The following is a 16,837-nucleotide window of genomic DNA, read 5'->3' as shown; positions in this document are numbered from 1 at the left end:
GGTGTATAGTGCGGTCAGGGCACGCAGACAACACGCACAATCTCCTACAACTGACTGAAAGCTCTATTACGGAAGAGCAATATAGCTAGCTATATAGGTGGATATAATGGTGTATAGTGCGGTCAGGGCACGCAGACAACACGCACAATCTCCTACAACTGACTGCAAGCTCTATTACGGAAGAGCAATATAGCTAGCTATATAGGTGGATATAATGGTGTATACTGCGCTCAGGGCACGCAGACAACACCACCCCAAACTCCTGCAGATTGCTAAAAGCTCAATTACAGAAGAGCAAGGACACTAAATCGGCCGATAATGAACGGTGTATACTATGTTGAAGGTACACAGAGAACACCCACTAACTCCTACAGACGCCAACACACTACACAAGGCCGCCGCACTGGCGGCCTTATATAGTGTGGGGCGTGTACTACACAGCCTGAGCTATGATTGGCCACCGGCATCCTGCCTGGGGCCAATCATGGCTCTCCTCACTGCCGGCGCGGTGACTGGCCAAGCACGCGGGGTCACAGTGCATGCTTGGCCAATAATGAGCCAGCAATGCACTGCGATGGTGCAGTGCATTGTGGGCCGTAAGCGCCACACGAATTTGGCGCGAGCGGCCCATAACGTTCGGTATTTGCCGAACGTGCGAACATCAAGCTCATCCCTATTCTGGGGCTGCAGTACAAAATGGTATCCACATTGGTTATGGAAAGCCAGAAGTAACACGGGGGTGGTGATAGATGCAGAGTTGGAAAGGAAAGTCTTGGTTGAAGCTGGGGATGCGTGAGCTTAAGGATATGGTGGAGCTGGTCAGTGTCACAAGCAAGGCTTGCAGACACCTGGTTGTGGGAGGAAGACTAGGTAATTAAGACCAACTTTGATTGGTCAGGGAGCATAAAGACTATGCTTAAAGAGGTGGTCCCGGGAGCCCACGATGTCGGAACCCCAGCCGATTTTCAGATTGGCTGTCGGGTGCTGCCGCCGCCATCTCCACTAAGGGAGCCACTAAGGCCTTTTGGCTTCACAGTCTGTTCTTTACTGTGCACGTAAGAAGTGAGCTGTGCTTCCTAACTGGCCTGGTGGCTGAGGAAGGAGGAGGGGGGCCAAACTTCCGAGGGACGAAAGTGGGGAAGGGTACCTGTCAAAAACAGGTATCTGTTCCCCCCTCCCCCCTGAAAAGTGCCAAATGTGGCACCGGATAGAGCAGATAGGGAGAAGTTCCACTTTTGGATGGAACTCCGCTTTAAGTGGTGACAGCACATATTGCTTGATTATAAGTAGAGAAAACTGTCATATGATGCATTATGTAACACCTCACGTGATGTGGCTGCAACAATTTTGGTAAAGCCAGGGGTGCCTACAACCATGGAATATGGTAAGCAGCAATTTTTAAATATTTTGTAAAATGAAGTCATGCTACATGAATGGGAACATGTAACAAATATAAAGTAGGTGTTCTCCTAATTTGTTTGAAAAAGTAGAACTATACTTCAGGGTAGGAGCATGAGTATTTTGAGTGGATCTAACATTTGGGCAAAAAAAGAAAAAATAAATGCTAAAAAATTATTACATTTTTTGGTAACGTTTACAGGCTTATAGATTGTATAGTATTCATATGATATAATTTATCAAATAATTAATACAATCTGTATTCGTGATGTCAGACTCTGTGGACTGACATACTATGATGTCCCGATCTGTGTTAGCAGAGATCGAAGGGGATGTGACCTTTCTCTGAGTCGTTCATTGGCTTTAGAACCAAATATGTTCTAAACAGCATAACATAGATTTTGCATGCAGTGCACCACCTGGTGGCTGCAACTGGAAAATATTACTGATTCATATTTAATACTCACCTAATTTAAAATATTTGTTTAAATATTTTAATAGTACTGAACATACCAAAAACATACAGTATATTCCCTCTAGGAAGTTAATGTTCACAGCATTTAGGTATAAAATTCATTTTGATTCATTTTGAGAATAATACTGTTTAAGGGGACACTTTAAAGAGTTTTTCTTTTCATAAATGCAGTCTAGCACTTAGTGATTTCAAAGGACTTTTCAGATAATAGAACACGTACAGTACAGTATGGTAAACTCATAAAAAGCACATGATAACTGTAACCTTGTTGCTGAGTAAATGTGCTAACAACTGCTAGAACATAGAACAATAAATGTTAATATAATCAGTGAAATGTAAAATACCCGAAGAATAAAGTTTTGCAAATGAGGACGTGATAAATAGTTTTGGTAGTTTTAATGTAATCTGTGCTATATTTAGAGCAAAGCACTTCACAATTCAGCCAACTCCAAACGTCAACATCAATAAACCTTTGACTTACAGTACGCCTACATTGTGTGGGGGTATAATAAAGTCTAATCACTGCAAGCAGCAAAGAAAGTAGTCTGGCATTTGAAGAGGTAAAATGATGTACAGTGTTTAGATCAATGCTGCGTACACATCATCGGACTTTCCGCCAACAAAACCGTGGATTTTTGTTCGAAGCTTGTTGGCTCAAGCTTGTCTTGCATACACACGGTCACACAAATTTTGGCCAACAATTCTGATCATGAGAACGTGGTAACATACAACACATACGACAAGGATATAAAAAGGAAGTTCAATAGCCATTGCGCCACCCTTTGGGCTCCTTCTGCAAATCTCGTGTTAGTAGAAGTTTGGTGAGAGACGATTCACGCTTTACACACTATACCTACTTCTTTTGTGTTCATATTTATGGATAAATTCACCAAAGCATGTAGTGCAAAGGCCTTCCTGAATACTTTCAAATGGTACTGTTTAAAGTTTTGTTCTCCTCTTATCTTGATAGGTAATTGCATGATGTAAAAATGTGCTTCAATTTGGACAGTGTGTATTCATATTTTTGGATTATGACACTTCTTATCTGTCTAGTGGGCTGACAATAGTGTAAGTAAGGAGGGGCTGGCCAAAGTAACACACATTATTTATGCATTCAGCTCTCAATAAAGTGGAGATGGTTACCTGTCCAAAACACCCCCCCCCCCACACTAAAAATTTTACAATGGGCCATCAAAGGGGGTGAGGAATCTGATAAGTGGACCTTATACTTTTGACTTTAAATACTAATTTAAATAAATGTTATAACTATGTTGGCTAAGAATGTTTGTGTCTAATCTGCTTTCAATGTTATGTGCAAAAGTACAAATTTTTTTTTCTTGTTTGACTCCACAGTTTCCATCCACCCCACACGAATGGCAAACTGTGGCTTCCCAATTCGCCCAGCAGAGGGACATTCCTAACTGCGGTGGTGCGATAGATGGGAAACATGTCCGCATCATCCCACCCCCCAACTTGCGGTCATACTACCACAACTACAAGGGGTATAGTAGTATTGTGTTGTTGGCATTGGTGTTGGTGACTTATGAGTTTCTCTTTGTGGATGTGGGGAAGAATGGCCGTATTTTGGATGGTGGCGTCATCCAAGAATGAATTCTACAGACGGCTCCAGAATGGCAGCTTGGGCTTGCCACCTCCAGAAGACAACGGCATTTGCAGCCATTACCAATTACCTCCCCCTGGAGTAGAGGGTTTTTAACTACTGGCTGGCCAGAGCCAGAAGAGTGATGGAGAATGCAGCCAACTATCTGGGCTCAGTTGCGACTGAGGCCGGCTCACCAGAAGAAATCATAACGGCTCTTGAAGCTGGCCATCCTGGCTTGCCCCCCCAAAGTGTCATGGTTATGCAGTGATCTTCCTCTGGTTGCTTACCTCCCCTCATGTGTTCTGACTAAGAGGCCAGCCACTTCCACCTGGTGGTTTTTATAACCTCTCCTCTAAGCATGGCTCCACCCCAGGCCCTATCAGGGAACCCTATATTAACCTGTGCACTGCAAGCCAGCGGTGCTGATCAACCATTGTGTACCATTGTCTGTTACCGACCTTGGCGTGTTCTCTATGATTCCTGTCTGCTTGCGACCTTGACATTTTGTACGTCTCCGACCATCCTTGTCTGCCTGTTATCCTGAACCTTTGGCGTGTCCTCTGTTGATTCTGTCTGCTAGTTGCCCTGACCTCTGCCATATACCCTTACTATCCTTGTCGTTCCAGCCTGCTGCTTCCTTTTCCTGTAGTCTACTGTGAGCGTGAGCTGTGAAACCCTAGGGGTCGCTACCTGGAGCCAGACTGCAGCAAAGTCCATCCTCACCACTGGAGGCTCTGGCGAACACCCGCTGGCTCTTAGACTTCGCACCCTGGGGAATCTATGCTCCAGCTCCCATTGGGATCTGTGTTAGTGATCCTGTAGACCTGTGTCCTGAATCTCCCTGGGTACAATCCGCAGCAGTCAGTCCTAAGGTCCACTACTTAGCGGTGCACTTCCGACTCCTACGGAGGGCATCTGTCACCTGGTCTCAGTTGACCTGACACAAAGCACCCGTGAAGTACGGCAAAGATATCTTGAGTATTTCGTGGGTAGGGGTGCAATTGATATGCCAGAAAATCTGTATAATGTTTCTAATACATTTTTAGTGAAAAACTAAACTCATATTTCATTTGATTTACTGCTTATCTTTCTTATCTGCCTCCTAGTTTCTCCAATGGCCTTTTATTTTTGGCCATTTTCATCAATAGTGTAACTTATTTGATACTGACATATAATCACACACATAGGTTGGATTTGATGGACATATGTTTTTTTACAACCTCACCAACTACAGTATGGAACTATGTAACAATCTCTTCTTCAGCTAACTATTATGTTGTGCTGTGGGTCTGCTACACACACACACACAATGTTTTGTTGTTAATGTACCGTATTTATCGGCGTATAACACGCACAGGCGTATAACACGCACATTCATTTTAAGAGGGAAGTTTCAGGAAAAAAACTTAAATTTTAAACAAAGAACTTTGAAGCAATATAAGGGTCAGTGCCCATCTGCAGCCTCACCATTGCCTTCAATGCAGCCTGATCAATGCTCATCTGCAGCCTCACAAGTGACATCAATGCAGCCTCATTAGTTCACATCAATGTAGCCTCACCATTGCCATCAATGCAGCAGCTTCACTATTGCCATCAATGCAGCAGTCTCTCCATTACCATCAGTGCTGCCTGATCGATGCCCATCTGTAGCCTAGAGGGGACAGGAAGGGGAGCGGGACGAGCGCCGACAGATTACACACAGTGAGAATCTCCTATGATAGACAGAACAGTGGTCCAATGGTGGCCCAGGAGACAGGACTTCCTATTACAGAGGCTGCCAAGTAAACAGCAGATTCTCACTGTATGTGATCTGGTGGCTCTCATCTCGCACCCCTCCCTGTCCCCTCCGAGGCAGCTAAAATTGAAGTATTGGCGTATAAGATGCACATGCTTTTCGCAGCCGATTTTCGTGGTGAAAAAGTGAGTGTTATACGCCAATAAATACAGTATGTAATGCATTAATGATAAAAATAATCATCCTTTTCAACTTCATGAATTAATTGCTTGGAGTCCCTAAAATGGCCTGATTGGGGCAAATTTTAGAGCACAGTGGGAGTTATTTAATAAAGGCAAATCCCCTTTGCACTACAAGTGTACTGCAAGTGGACTTGAAAGTGCACTTGTAGTGCAAAGTGGATTTGCCTTTAGTAAATTCCCCCCATTGTCACAGTACCTACACCAACTTACTAAAAAAAAATGGTATTGAGCATTTAACGAAGAAGCCACACATTGTTGAGTATAAAACATTTTACTCCAAGCACATTTACATGTGCGTTATAAAAGGGTTTTTAAACAAACCAACATCTTTGGTGTAGAACATGTATGTTTGACAATAGATATAGCCTTTTTTGTGGCTAAACAGGCATGTTTAAAAGCATAACATCCACATCCCCAACTCAGGAACTTACAAAGTTCAACTTTGATGAAGGCCATATGAGACATTAGTATGTAAAAATTGTGTTGATTTTGCCTTCATCAGATGAGGTAATCTCAACCCAAATTTTAAAGATGCACACAAACTGTGACTCAAAATATTGATTTCCATCATAATCCTATGCCTAAAATGTGTGTCTTTTCCCTACATCTATTCTGATAAAGTGTCACGTACCTGGTGGTGGGAGCCCGGAGTGCAGGGAGCGGCCTCTCGTAAGCCTCTGGCTCGAGACCCCCTGGGAGTGAGAACAGGGGTTCTGGAGGGCAGAGGGCACAAGTGCCAAGTCCGTGTAGGTGGGCCTGGTCCAGGAACTGGCGTCAGACAGCAGTGGATGAAGACAGGTGACTCTGGAACGGCTGGAGGTCAGCAGCTGGCAGCAAGCAGGTGGGCACACCGGAAGGGCTGACAGGCAGGCGGCAGGCAGCGGTGGTCACAGAACACGGACTGGAACAGCAGGCAGAAGCGGGGTAAACACAAGCCGGGTCGTCAACGGGCTGGCAGCAGAGGTACCGAAGGAGAAGGCAGAAGAATAGTCAGGAGGTCCGAAGGTCAGGGCTGGCAGCAGGCAGGATAATCAGGAACAAGCCGAAGTAGATCAGAGACAGGAACAATCAGGTAATCAGAGGCAACTCTCAGGAACGCTGTAGGCAGGACAGCAACGGTCCACTAGAATGGATCACTTAAGAAGCCTTCTGGGCGCCAAGGACGGTCGCACGGCACGTCCGTTCGCTCCCACGTCAAACCGTGCAACCGACCGTGACCCCGCGCACCCGCGTGCGCACGTTTGCAACCCTGCGCACCCGCGTGCGCCCGATCGTACCTGCTCGCACCCGCGTGCGTCCGCTCGCGCTAACGCGCGCCCGGGAAGACCTATCAGCGCTCAACGGACCAACATTGTGGGTAAGTCTTCCACGGGCTGCTGGGACTCGGGACCGACCATGACATTGCCCCCCCCCCAAGGGGCAGCCTCCGGATGCCCAATTGGGCCATTTTACCAGGATGGGCCCTTCTGAAGGGGAGAATCAATCTTCTGGCATGAATGTTGGATTCAGGTTCCCAAGAATTCTCTTCAGGTCCGTACCCTTTCCACTTTACCAGGAATTGGACTTGATTCCGTCTACGCCTGCAGTCCAAGATAGACTCCACCTCGTACTCGACTTCACCGTCGACGACCACAGGTTCAGGTGGGACAATCCTCCGACTGACGAAGGGGTCCGGAACGGCTGGCTTGAGTAACGCCACATGGAATACGGGGTGAATCCGGAATGACTCAGGCAATTTCAGCTCAAAAGCTACATCGTTAATCTTCTTTACGATTGGGAAGGGACCCACAAACCTTGGCCCCAACTTCTTAGTAGGGCAGGCCATCTTTAGGTTCAATGTGGAGAGCCACACCTGGTCCCCAACCTTAAGTTCAAGCTCCCCCCTTCTCCTCCTGTCAAAAACTTCTTTATTATGTCTTTGGGTCTTTGCCATGGTCTCCTGCAGAAGCTTGTTATTGGCACTAAAGAAGTCGATATTCTCCTGGACTGCTGGTACCGGGCTTTCAGGCAGGTCTTGGGACAAGAATGAGGGGTGGAAGCCGTAATTGGCGAAGAATGGAGACTGACTAGTGGCAGAGTGGATGGAGTTGTTATAGGCGAACTCCGCTAACGGGAGCAAGGAAGTCCAGTTGTCCTGGGAAAAGGACGAGAAGCAGCGTAAGTATTGCTCCAGCGTCTGGTTCGTCCGTTCTGTTTGCCCATTGGTCTGTGGGTGGTAGGCAGACGAAAGACAGAGATCAATCTTCAAAGCCCTGCAGAGTGCTCTCCAAAACTTGGACGTGAACTGCACACCCCGATCCGAGATAATGTTTGCGGGGACACCGTGCAGCCTCACGATCTCTTTAATAAAAACCTCAGCGGTCTCTGCAGCGGACGGGGTGCCCTTCATCGGCAGGAAGTGGGCCATCTTGGTTAGCCTATCCACCACCACGAAGATTGTGGAGTAGCCTTCTGATGGAGGAAGCTCTACGATGAAATCCATCGAAATCATTCGCCAAGGCCTCTCTGGAACAGGTAATGGTTTCATCAGACCCCAGGCCTTGGACTTGCTGTTTTTATTACAGATGCAAATGGCACAAGCCTCCACATACCTCTTGCAGTCGGATCTCAGCTGGGGCCACCAAAAGGTGCGCTGGACCAACTCGGTGGTCTTGAGGGCGCCGAAATGGCCGGCCAACGGGTGGTCATGACATGCACTGAGGACTGGCACCCGAGCCTCCTGGGGGACAAAAATTTTGTCTTCATGCCAGAGAAGTTCATCTTGGGTCAGAAGTGTGACATTAGGTGGAGGAGTGGCACCAACGGAGACTTGCTTAATCAGGGACAACAAATCGGCCTGAAGAAGAAGAAAGTTCCCTGAGGCCAGGATGGTATCCGGATGTGGAGAGGTCTCTGGCTCATTGTACATTCGGATTTCAAAACAATCCAAAAACACTGCGCTATTCAAAAGTGTAACTAATATACAAACAGCAGCTAACACAACATCTAGGTGTACAAATGTGACGTAATAAATTTTGTGAAAAACAGTGTAGCGCTTATTTGTTTTTACCACATTACAATGTGACCAATGTAGTTAATACATATATTAAACTGTGCAAAGAAAATAAAAAAACATTTAAACATTCATTGCTGTGTATGCAAAGCTGGAATGTCCAGATAAATGTATAAAAAGATGTGTCCAAAAAAAATGGAAATGGAAAAACAGCATGAAAACCAGTGAAGAATTCTCCGAATTTTCCAAAATATCTGTATGTGATACGATGAAGTGAAGACAGTCCTACACCTCCTCCAAGGAATAGTCACACAATCACCGCGTGAACCCTCCACCACATAAAATGGGGGCTTACCAGATTTAATAGATCCTGCTCAAAATTATATTTGGAGGATCATATATGCTTGTAGATATGCAAAGGCTGTTTTTGAGGTGTTGTCCTTTTCTGGAAAACTTTCAAGTGTGGCTATTTCCTCTGCGGTATGTCTCCATCCACATAAATCATCATAGGTAATGGGATAGATATAAAGGAAGAAAGCAGGGACCACAATAGTGTAACTCCGTTTTTCGTTTCAAACAATTTAATAAAAAATTATCAAACTCACGTGTACAAAGAACATAAGCGCTTTTTCAATAAAATCTCAGGCTGCAGTGTACATTGTACATTCGGGACAGGGCGTCCGGTTTGGTGTTCTTGGAACCCGGACGATAAGTTATGTGGAACAGAAACCTGGAAAAGAAAAGAGCCCATCTGGCCTGGCGTGGCTTCAACCTCTTGGCGGACTTCAAGTATTCCAGGTTTCTGTGATCCGTGTAGATGAGGATTGGATGCGTAGCTCCCTCCAGTAGGTAACGCCATTCCTCGAGGGCCGCTTTAATGGCCAATAGCTCTCGATCTCCGACATCATAATTTGCCTCAGCTTCAGTTAGCTTGCGGAAGAAGAATGCTACTGGGTGCAAGCGGGCCCTAGGCCCATGTCTCTGGGAGAGAATCGCCCCAACCGCGATCTCAGAGGCATCAACCTCTAAGATATAGGGCCGGGTTGGATCAGGATGTTTGAGGATGGAAGCCGACACAAATAAGTCCTTCAGGGTAGAGAAGGCTTCCTGAGCCTCTGGAGACCATTGAAACTTCAGACTCTGCCTGGTCAGTCTGGTGATGGGGGCTATAATAGTAGAAAACCCCTTAATAAATTTCCTATAGAAATTTGCGAATCCCACGAAACGCTGGACCCCTTTTCTGTCAGTGGGAGCGGGCCAATCCCGGATAGCGGAGACCTTCTGAGGGTCCATCTCGATGCCATCTACAGAAATTACCAGCCCCAGGAATTGAATACTTGATTGCTCAAAGGTACATTTCTCCGGCTTGGCGTATAACCCATGCAGACGAAGTCGGGATAGTACCTTCCTGACATGCTCCCGGTGTTCTGCCAGAGAAGAGGAGAAGATCAGGATGTCGTCCAAGTAGGTAATGACGAACAGGTCTAGGTAGTCCCTGAAAATATCATTGATAAAGTGCTGGAACGTGGCGGGAGCGTTACATAAACCGAAGGGCATGACAAGGTACTCGAAGTGCCCGAAGCGAGTACGAAAGGCAGTCTTCCACTCGTCGCCATCACGGATGCGGACCAGATTGTAAGCCCCCCGGAGATCTAGTTTTGAAAATACTGCCGCTGACCCCAGTCTCTGAAAAAGCTCCGGCACGAGTGGTAGGGGATAACGGTTCTTAATCGTTATTTTATTAAGGGCCCGGTAGTCAACGCAGGGGCGCAGGGTCTGGTCCTTTTTTTCTACGAAAAAGATCCCTGCTCCCGCCGGTGAAGTGGAGGGACGAATAAATCCCTTCCTGAGATTATCGTCCAGGTAGGACTTCAAGGTCACCAACTCAGTCTCTGATAGCGGAAAGATCCTCCCAAAGGGAATTTCTGCCCCAGGAAGTAATTCAATGGGACAGTCGTATGGCCTGTGAGGGGGTAAGGAGAAAAAGCGCCCAGAGGCGATTCAGTTCGTATAGGTAGCGCTATATAAGTCATTCATTCATTCATTCATTCAAGGTCTCTGCACCCTTTTTGCTAAACACGTCTAGGTAATCATGGTAGGCAGCAGGTACAACTTGGCGGGTTTCTTCGTCAACTTCCAGACAGAGCAAAGAAGAAGAAGAGGCCTGGTCGGTTCCCGACAGACAGTGTTGGAGGCAGTAAGGTGATGGAAATCTCAGCTCCCCGGTGGTCCAGTCAACAAGGGCGTTATGTGCCCTCAGCCAGGGCATGCCGAGAATGATAGGGAAGAGAGGAGAAGTGATAATGTCCAGACAGAGTAATTCTTGATGGGTTCCGGCAATAGTGGTTAACAGGGGCTGAGTCTGCTGGGTAACAGGTCCGGACTTGAGGGCGGAACCATCGGCCAGATGTATAGAAAGTCCCCTTGCCCTGGGCCGAAGTGGGATGTTATGTTTAGAGGCAAAGGTTAGGTCCATAAAGCCACTGCAAGCACCCGAGTCAATAATGGCGTTGGTCTGGACGTTCCCTCCTGGTAGCTGCAAGGAAATGGACACAGTCAAATGGGAGGCAGCACTAGGACAGTCTAATGTAAGGGCAGGAGAAACGAAGAGGGACTTACGGAGCTTAGCAGGGCAATTGCGCACGAAGTGTCCAGACCCACCACAGTAGAGGCAGAGATTTCCTTCCCGGCGGCGCTGGCGTTCTTCAGGCGTTAAGGAAAGCCGGAGTAAACCCAGCTGCATGGGCTCAGGGAGGTCTTGACTGGTCGTGGTGACAGCAGGAGGGGTGTCACGTATCAGATAAGACCAGAACTGTGTGGACTGCAACAGAGGAAACCCAAACGTGTATAAGTGAAATATGATTTATTAAAGAAGGTGAATATGAATACAACCACACAGTGCAATAAACCAACCAACAAAAACCCCCAAACAACAACAGACTGATATGTACAATAAAAGGGAAATGCAAGTACCGTAAACGATAGGCAGGCCAGGGTCATACACAGAGGATCAGCAAATAAACAAGGGCAGTCCAGAATCAGAGTCACAAGCCAGGCCAAGGTCATACATGGGGAGATCAGCAAATGGGGTAAGGAACACAGGACAGGGAGAGGATGGATGGATCAGACTTCAGGACAGGAATAATGGTAACAGGTGGGACAGGGTTGGGACCAGGACAGGGAAACAGGATCAGAACTACGGGTCACAGGTTCAGGGTACAGGAACAGGTTCAGGATCGCAAGCAGCAGGTCAGGGCACAAGGAACAATACCGTGGCAAACATATGACTGCTTGCCAGCTATTTATAGGCCTGTGATTGGCCTCAAGTGACACCTGATTGCAGGAGGTGCTGCCTGCTCCATACTGCCAGGATCCATCCGCTGGTGGACGCCAGTACTGCGGCCCAAAGATGATATAGCATCAGCAGGGAAAAGCTCTCCTGACAGCTCAAAACTGACAGGAGACACCTGCTGGTGGACCTCAGTACTGCACGCCGAAAGACAGATATTGTCAGCGGATGGAACATTTCCTGACAGTACCCCCCCTCAAAGGAGCGGCCTCCGGACGCTCCAACTAGCTGCTGCTGGGACAAGTCCATGGCATCAAGCTGGGCAACAGGCGGAGTCATAACAGGTTTAGCAGCAGGCACATCAAGCGAGGCAGCGGGTACATCAAGCTGGGCAGAGGGCACAGGCACTTCAAGTTGGTGCAGCAGGCACCGGCACTTCAGGCTGGACAGCGGGCAGGAACACCTCAGGCCGGGAGGCAGGCACATCAGACCAGGAGGCTGCAGGGCAGGCACCGGGACGGCAGGCTGGAAGGCATCGGACTGGCAGGCCGGGACATCAGACTGGAAGGCATCGGACTGGCAGGCCGGGACATCAGACTGGAAGGCATCGGACTGGCAGGCCGGGACATCAGACTGGAAGGCATCGGACTGGCAGGCCGGGACATCAGACTGGAAGGCATCGGACTGGCAGGCCGGGACATCAGACTGGAAGGCATCAGACTGGCAGGCCGGGACATCAGACTGGAAGGCATCAGACTGGCAGGCCGGGACATCAGACTGGAAGGCATCAGACTGGCAGGCCGGGACATCAGACTGGAAGGCATCAGACTGGCAGGCCGGGACATCAGACTGGAAGGCATCAGACTGGCAGGCCGGGACATCAGACTGGAAGGCATCAGACTGGCAGGCCGGGACATCAGACTGGAAGGCATCAGACTGGCAGGCCGGGACATCAGACTGGAAGGCATCAGACTGGCAGGCCGGGACATCAGACTGGAAGGCATCAGACTGGCAGGCCGGGACATCAGACTGGAAGGCATCAGACTGGCAGGCCGGGACATCAGACTGGAAGGCATCAGACTGGCAGGCCGGGACATCAGACTGGAAGGCATCAGACTGGCAGGCCGGGACATCAGACTGGAAGGCGTCAGACTGGCAGGCCGGGCCATCAGACTGCAAGACGTCAGACTGGAAGGCCGGGCCATCAGACTGCAAGACGTCAGACTGGAAGGCCGGGACATCAGACTGCAAGACGTCAGACTGGAAGGCCGGGACATCAGACTGCAAGACGTCAGACTGGAAGGCCGGGACATCAGACTGCAAGACGTCAGACTGGAAGGCCGGGACATCAGACTGCAAGACGTCAGACTGGAAGGCCGGGACATCAGACTGCAAGACGTCAGACTGGAAGGCCGGGACATCAGACTGCAAGACGTCAGACTGGAAGGCCGGGACATCAGACTGCAAGACGTCAGACTGGAAGGCCGGGACATCAGACTGCAAGACGTCAGACTGGAAGGCCGGGACATCAGACTGGAAGGCGTCAGGCTGGAAGTCGTCAGGCTGGAAGGCCGGGACATCAGACTGGAAGGCGTCAGGCTGGAAGTCGTCAGGCTGGAAGGCCGGGACATCAGGCTGGAAGGCGTCAGGCTGGAAGGCCGGGACGTCAGGCTGGAAGTCGTCAGGCTGGAAGGCGTCAGGCTGGAAGGCCGGGACGTCAGGCTGGAAGGCGTCAGGCTGGAAGGCCGGGACGTCAGGCTGGAAGGCGTCAGGCTGCAAGGCCGGGACATCAGGCTGCAAGGCCGGGACATCAGGCTGCAAGGCCGGGACATCAGGCTGCAAGGCCGGGACATCAGGCTGCAAGGCGTCAGGCTGGAAGGCCGGGACATCAGGCTGCAAGGCGTCAGGCTGGAAGGCCGGGACATCAGGCTGCAAGGCGTCAGGCTGGAAGGCCGGGACATCAGGCTGCAAGGCGTCAGGCTGGAAGGCCGGGACATCAGGCTGCAAGGCGTCAGGCTGGATAGCAGGCAGATGATTGGCAGAATCAGGTGGGTGATCAGGTTCAGCTGGCATGCAGGCAGACTGGAGCAGGTTGGTTGGTGTGGAGGCAGGTTGTGTTACTGGCAGGATCAAATGGGTAGGAAAGAACTTCCGTCTCTTTTTAGATTTAGCTACTGAAGGCCTGTAGGTAGCTGCAGATCTATAGGTAGGGGATGAAGCAGACTGGAGAGAAGGGTTGGAATATGGCAGGGAAGAGGTAACAGTGGCTGGGGGAAGTTCTTGAGGGATAGTGGGCCACAGTAAAGAGGCCGTTGGATTAAAGGCAGGATATGTGCAGCAGGAAGAAACAGGGTATTGATATTTGGTGGGGGGTAGAGTATATTGGGCTGAAACTGAGGTTGCCATAGGTGATGGAGGAAGAGACTCTTGGGCAGGCAGGTGTTTGGTAGCAGAGAGGGTTAGTTGTGGGCTGGCTGTGGCTGATTGCAAAATACCAGACCATGCTAAAAGTAGTGGTTGTACAAACTGCGGGTTACATACTGCCTGTCTAACAAGGGTTTGTACGGAATCAACACAGTCTATTATCATCTGTTGGGAACAGGCTGTGTAATGCTCAAAAAAGTAAGGGGAATCATCTTCCAGAAGCCATACCAGTGATGTGACTTAAATAATACTGAAAGGGGGAGAAAAATCATCCTGGCCCTCTGGGATGCAGGGCAGGGCCAGCTCTGTGCAGATTTTAATTAATGGCTGAACATCCCCAAACAACATACAGCCCTGATCAACCCAGGAGTGAGCTAAACGAATGGTTTCCAACAGCTGATCACTGGTCCACCCTTTCAGTGTCTGGCGGAGATAGTCTCCACTCTCAGATGCCAACAAAGCATAATAACGGATTACCTCTAAATTCATTTTAGTAAGCAAAGTGAACCAAGATGGTTCCTCTGTGTAGCCACTTCTGGTCAGGGTTGGCCACGGTATTCTGTCACGTATCAGATAAGACCAGAACTGTGTGGACTGCAACAGAGGAAACCCAAACGTGTATAAGTGAAATATGATTTATTAAAGAAGGTGAATATGAATACAACCACACAGTGCAATAAACCAACCAACAAAAACCCCCAAACAACAACAGACTGATATGTACAATAAAAGGGAAATGCAAGTACCGTAAACGATAGGCAGGCCAGGGTCATACACAGAGGATCAGCAAATAAACAAGGGCAGTCCAGAATCAGAGTCACAAGCCAGGCCAAGGTCATACATGGGGAGATCAGCAAATGGGGTAAGGAACACAGGACAGGGAGAGGATGGATGGATCAGACTTCAGGACAGGAATAATGGTAACAGGTGGGACAGGGTTGGGACCAGGACAGGGAAACAGGATCAGAACTACGGGTCACAGGTTCAGGGTACAGGAACAGGTTCAGGATCGCAAGCAGCAGGTCAGGGCACAAGGAACAATACCGTGGCAAACATATGACTGCTTGCCAGCTATTTATAGGCCTGTGATTGGCCTCAAGTGACACCTGATTGCAGGAGGTGCTGCCTGCTCCATACTGCCAGGATCCATCCGCTGGTGGACGCCAGTACTGCGGCCCAAAGATGATATAGCATCAGCAGGGAAAAGCTCTCCTGACAGCTCAAAACTGACAGGAGACACCTGCTGGTGGACCTCAGTACTGCACGCCAAAAGACAGATATTGTCAGCGGATGGAACATTTCCTGACAAGGGGTGAGATGAGGAGAGCTGGGGACTCGAGGAAGCATCCATACCGGACGAGAAGTGGTTGAAGACCGCTCCAGGCGGCGTTCCCTCAGCCGTCTGTCTATTTGGATTGCCAGTTCCACTAAGGCTTCTAGAGTCTCTGGAATGCCCACTCGGGCGAGCTCATCCTTCAACGGTTCCGATAGGCCCATCCGGAACTGATAACGTAATGCCGCATTATTCCAGTCCGTGTCAGAGCTCCAGCGTCGGAACTCCGACACGTAGTCCTCTACAGGCCGGCGACCTTGCTGCAGCGAATGCAGGGCTGCTTCAGCGGTGGCGGTTAGCTGTGGGTCTTCGTACAACCGCGACATGGCCTGGAAGAAGATGTCCAAGGTTTCAAGGGAATGATCCTTCTTTTCAAGTAGACGGTGGGCCCAAGACTGAGGTTCACCGGTTAGCAAAGAGATCACATAGCCCACCTTGGTGGCCTCGAGGGAGAAGGTCCTCGGCTGTAGAGCAAAGAACAGTTCACATGAGTTCTGAAAAGACCGGAATTTCCCTCGATCTCCGGAAAATCTCTCGGGTGTAGGCACCCTGGGTTCGGGTGGCAGCATCACTACAGCAGGAGTAGCAGAAGATCCGGAAGAAGCAGGAGAGGAGGCGGACAGGGCCTGGACCCGTTCCTCCAGTTGACTGTAGCCCTCCTGTAAACTCTTCACTGCTTGAGTGAGGCCTGCGAGATGGTGGCAAAGTTCGTCCATTGGAGACGCTCCCTGCGTGGGCTCGGACATGGCTGTCCTGTACTGTCACGTACCTGGTGGTGGGAGCCCGGAGTGCAGGGAGCGGCCTCTCGTAAGCCTCTGGCTCGAGACCCCCTGGGAGTGAGAACAGGGGTTCTGGAGGGCAGAGGGCACAAGTGCCAAGTCCGTGTAGGTGGGCCTGGTCCAGGAACTGGCGTCAGACAGCAGTGGATGAAGACAGGTGACTCTGGAACGGCTGGAGGTCAGCAGCTGGCAGCAAGCAGGTGGGCACACCGGAAGGGCTGACAGGCAGGCGGCAGGCAGCGGTGGTCACAGAACACGGACTGGAACAGCAGGCAGAAGCGGGGTAAACACAAGCCGGGTCGTCAACGGGCTGGCAGCAGAGGTACCGAAGGAGAAGGCAGAAGAATAGTCAGGAGGTCCGAAGGTCAGGGCTGGCAGCAGGCAGGATAATCAGGAACAAGCCGAAGTAGATCAGAGACAAGAACAATCAGGTAATCAGAGGCAACTCTCAGGAATGCTGTAGGCAGGACAGCAACGGGCCACTAGAATGGATCACTTAAGAAGCCTTCTGGGCGCCAAGGACGGTCGCACGGCACGTCCGTTCGCGCCCACGTCAAACCGTGCAAC

The sequence above is a fragment of the Lithobates pipiens genome, unplaced genomic scaffold (assembly GCF_037356315.1).
Source record: "Lithobates pipiens isolate NorthernLeopardFrog02 unplaced genomic scaffold, aLitPip1_a1.2 Scaffold_16, whole genome shotgun sequence".
In the NCBI taxonomy this organism is placed as follows: domain Eukaryota; kingdom Metazoa; phylum Chordata; class Amphibia; order Anura; family Ranidae; genus Lithobates; species Lithobates pipiens.
The sequence above is the reverse complement of the archived record's forward strand: the minus strand, read 5'-3'. Positions refer to the sequence as shown.